The sequence below is a fragment of the Octopus bimaculoides genome, chromosome 3 (genome assembly GCF_001194135.2).
Source record: "Octopus bimaculoides isolate UCB-OBI-ISO-001 chromosome 3, ASM119413v2, whole genome shotgun sequence".
NCBI lineage: Eukaryota > Metazoa > Mollusca > Cephalopoda > Octopoda > Octopodidae > Octopus > Octopus bimaculoides.
The window spans coordinates 2,004,512-2,007,156 of NC_068983.1; the positions used below are offsets into that span (position 1 = coordinate 2,004,512).

The 2,645-nt window shown below is 37.1% G+C and overlaps 1 protein-coding gene across 2 annotated transcripts in view; it reads left to right on the forward strand.

Moving 5' to 3' along the window:
• LOC106877248 (neuropeptide S receptor) overlaps positions 1 to 2,645 on the forward strand; it is a 543,162-nt gene that overhangs the window by 365,010 nt on the left and 175,507 nt on the right. Inside the window, exon 4 of one of the 2 annotated variants that reach the window (XR_008263602.1) lies at positions 367 to 583. The exons of the other annotated variant lie outside the window; for it this stretch is intronic. The gene's annotated coding sequence lies outside the window, so the exon portion shown is untranslated. Of the gene's footprint in view, positions 1 to 366; positions 584 to 2,645 lie in introns of those variants that run through there. 2 annotated transcript variants of the gene reach the window in all.

Here is a 2,645-nt window from a genome sequence, read left to right on the forward strand (position 1 = left end):
TATACACACACACATATAATATATATATATATATATATTCTGCTCGCCTAATTAGCGAGGTATCATTGTGCGGAAATACTCTGGTCCATACCACATAAATGCATATATACATACAAACATACATACATACATACACACACACGTGTGTGTGTGTGTGGGAGGGGCATCCGAGGAAATCTCGAGATGATACATATACACTCAGCTCTGCGTACAATGTATCTTATAGTAGAAACAGCTGTATGCTATTAGTTTGTCAAATATGAAATCTGTAGAAAAGAAAACAAGTTTGCGAATTTTCCATAAATACAAGGAATAGTTTTATTCAAGGTAGGCACCCATGTTGTCAATATCCTTTTTCCATTTCAGCAGGATCTCGTCTTACTCGGGACTGCAAAAGCCTGGCAATCTAGAGTCAATAAAATCTTGGAAGGCATGTTTTACAGCATCGTCGGAATTAATTTTGTTTCCTATCACAAAGTTATCCAAATTCTGGAAGAAGCGGTAGTGAGTGGGGGCAAGATCGGGTGAGTATGGTGGATGATGGAGAACATCCAACTCTAACTCCTGTAGTTTCACCAATGTCATTTTTGCGATGTGTGTCCTGGCGTTGACTTGCAATAAAATAGGAGTGGATCTGTTGACTAATCAAGGCTGTTTTCTTTTCTTTTTTTCTTTTGTAAGTTTCTGCATAATTTTGTCCAGTTGGCTGCAGTATATTTCGCCCGTGATTGATGAGTCAAGTTTAATGAAATCATAATGGATCACACCTAAGCCAGACCACCAAACACACACCATCAGCTTTTTTTGATGAATTTTGCTTTTGGACTGTGTTTTGGTGGATCGTCTTTGTCCAACTATATTGTGCTGAACGTTTACGGTTGTTGCATTGGATCCATTTCTCATCCCACGCTACAATTCGATTCAAAAATTACTTATTTTTGTAACAAGAAAGTAGCAAAATGCAGGATATCAAACGTTGCTGTTTCTGATTTTCATTGAGTTCATGTGGAACCCACTTATCCAAATTTTTCAGTTTACCGATTTGAACTAGGTGACTCAATATTGTTTGCTTGCTAACGCCGAACAACAATGATAATTCACAGATACTTTAAGATAGATCTGACTCGACAGTGGCTTTCAGTTCGTCATTATGCACCTTTGTGAGGTCAAAGTTACCAGAACGAAATTTTGCAAACCAATTTGATAATGTCTGCCGTGTAATAATATTAGAATGAAATACTTCATTACTATTCCGAGCTGTCTGTGATGCTGCATTTTCAAGAAAGAACTCATATTTCAAAACTGTACGAATTTCCGACTTATCCCACAAAAATAGCAAAAAACGATTTATAAATACTTTATAAAGCGCAAAACGAGACAGAATAAAAAATAGATGTGTCAGGATTCTAACGAAAAATAAGATTGTCAGAATAAAATAATGACGCAAAGTGAGCAGCTGTCAAAATGTACCGTATGCCTTAATGCAAATCTGATGCTTGACGACCGAAAAGTAGCGATTGTGTAACTCCTGCTTCTTCGTCTCTGACCAAATAATATTGAGCCGCCTATTTACTTCATGCTATCTTATATTCTGCAGGAATCTTCAGAAAGATTTTTGCGATTTGAGAACAGTACCAGTGATTGTAGGATCTCTAGGAATGATAAAAAAAAAGTTACTGAAACCTATTTAAAAATGATACCAGGCTTACCAACCCTACAGGAAGTGCAAAAATCGTGTTAACTGGAACGATTCATGTACTGAGAAGAACATTATCGCTGTGAAAACAACATCCATTCATGAAATTATTTATTATTTTTTTTTACATACATATTTTACCTGTTAATTTGCGTGTGTAAACAGGGAATGCATACGATGAGCTTCTCTGCTCTAGGTGTACGGAAAAAACTCGGCGAGACATTGAAGAAAATTAGAAGAAAGAAGTAAATAATAATAACAATAATACCAATCCAGACATACAAATATTTAGGAATCAATGAAAGTAAATACTATACAACACACACAAACGAAAGAGAAAATAAAGAAAGAATACTATAGACGAGTTAGATCACAACTGAAAACAGAGCTCAATGTTAAAACCAAGATAATGGGTATCAACACTTTAGCCGTCCCATTTATAAGTTACAGCTACAATATCCTTAACTGAACACTAATTGAACTAACAAAAACAGACAGGAAAAGAAGAAAAATAATGACAGGATCTAGGATGCACCACCCAAAATCTGACATAGAAAGGCTATATATCCAACGTGTCTTGGTGGTCTTGTGGGTAGAGAGTTAATTGGTCATTGTACATCCTGGCTAGGTTTCAATCCTACCCAGGGCCTGCACTAAGGTGTGTTATTAAAAATTTTCATTTTTATAGGCGTAGGAGTGGCTGTGTGGTAAGTAGCTTGCTTACCAACCACATGGTCCCGGGTTCAGTCCCACTGCGTGGCATCTTGGGCAAGTGTCTTCTACTATAGCCTCGGGCCGACCAATGCCTTGTGAGTGGATTTGGTAGACGGAAACTGAAAGAAGCCTGTCGTATATATGTATATATATATGTATGTGTATATGTGTTTGTATGTCTGTGTTTGTCCCCCCAACATCGCTTGACAACCGATGCTGGTGTGTTTATGTTCCT